The sequence below is a fragment of the Mandrillus leucophaeus genome, unplaced genomic scaffold, assembly GCF_000951045.1.
Source record: "Mandrillus leucophaeus isolate KB7577 unplaced genomic scaffold, Mleu.le_1.0 Scaffold619, whole genome shotgun sequence".
In the NCBI taxonomy this organism is placed as follows: Eukaryota; Metazoa; Chordata; class Mammalia; order Primates; family Cercopithecidae; genus Mandrillus; species Mandrillus leucophaeus.
The window spans coordinates 320,171-321,716 of record NW_012106686.1 but is presented as its reverse complement, the minus strand read 5'-3'; the positions used below and the strand labels follow the sequence as shown (position 1 = coordinate 321,716).

Here is a 1,546-nt window from a genome sequence, read left to right as displayed (position 1 = left end):
GGCTCACTGCAAGCTCCACCTCAGCCTCCCGAGTAGCTGGGACTACAGGCTCCCACCACCACACCTAGCTAATTTTTTGTATTTTCAGTAGAGACGGCATTTCACGGTGTTAGCCAGGATGGTCTCGATCTCCTGACCTCATGATCTGCCCACCTCGGCCTCCCAAAATACTGGGATTACAGGCGAGAGCCACCGTGCCCAGCATGGCTGCTCTTCTCAATTCCTTCCATGGAGCCCGTTGGCTCCAAGGTTCAGACAAATCCAGGAAGCAAGCAGTCCCATCCCTGCACACGCTCACCTCTCCAGCATGTCTTACTACTGGTGTGTCAGGCCTTTCAGCTTCAGATGGACTTCCCTGCCAGCTGTTTCACGAGCACCACACTTTCCTTGTAAGCATTCCTTGTGTATTTTCTGGTTAATTCTTTTTTGATATGACCTTCAAAACTTAGCTCATAAACTGCCTTTCGTAGCAATGCCTCCTTCCTCACTCACCTACTCACCTGGATTAGGATCCCGGTGGCATCACAATGGTAATTAACACATATTTCCCCCCACCTGGGTTGTGGACTCCCTGAGAGCAGGGTTTGTGTCTTGTTTCCCTGTTCCAGCTGAATGTCTTGAATATAAAAATATGCTTAACTGATGTTTACGAGTAAATGAAAAAGCTCTCTTCACTTGCCCTTCCATGCAATGAACACAGCTGCTCACACATTCACATGTTTACCTCCTTTTAGAACCATTTCCCTTCTTTTCTAAACCACCTTTTCTATTCGTCAATTGTGGCTCTTATTGTACCTCCTCAATATTGACATTATATGAATTTTGACTTTATAATTTATTTTTACTTTGCACTATGGAGTTTATGAAAGTATTACATGTGTTTTACATCCCCAAGTGGATGGTAAGCTTTTCAAGGTTACTTGTATTCTCTCACTTCCAACTTCAAATACATATTGAATGCCTGTGCACTTCTGATAATGTAACACAAGTCTATATGTTAGTTTTATTGAGTTCATCTACTGTATGTTTTCTCTCTTTGTGTCCTCATTTATGGTTCCAGCAATTAACTTTCTGCTTGCAGTTATCTTCATTCTTTGTTTTAATAAATTAGTTTCCTATTTTCACATATATTTACTAAGCACCTCTTCTAGGTGCTGGGAATATGGTAATAAAACAGACAAAAATTCCTGCTCTGGTTAGTGGAAGCTGAAAATAAGATAAACAGATAAAATATATAGTGCTACATAATAATAAAGGTAATGATGAAAAAATATATATCGTAGGGCCAGTTGTGGTGGCTCATGCCTGTAATCCCAGCACTTTGGGAGGCTGAAGCGGGAGGATCAACTGAGTTCAGGAGGTTGAGGCCGGCCTGGTCAACATGGCAAAACTCTGTCTCTACTAAAAATACTTGAACCCAGGAGGTGGAGGTTGCAATGAGCCAAGATCACACCACTGCACTCCAGCCTGGGAGACAGCGTGAGAGTCCATCTCTAAAAACAAAACAAAACAAAACAAACTATATATTATATATAGAATATATAGT

The 1,546-nt window shown here is 41.8% G+C and overlaps 1 long non-coding RNA gene across 1 annotated transcript in view; it reads left to right on the top strand.

Annotated features, from left to right (window-relative positions):
• Nucleotides 1-1,546, top strand: part of LOC105553925 — a 274,012-nt gene that overhangs the window by 114,482 nt on the left and 157,984 nt on the right. The window lies entirely within an intron of this gene.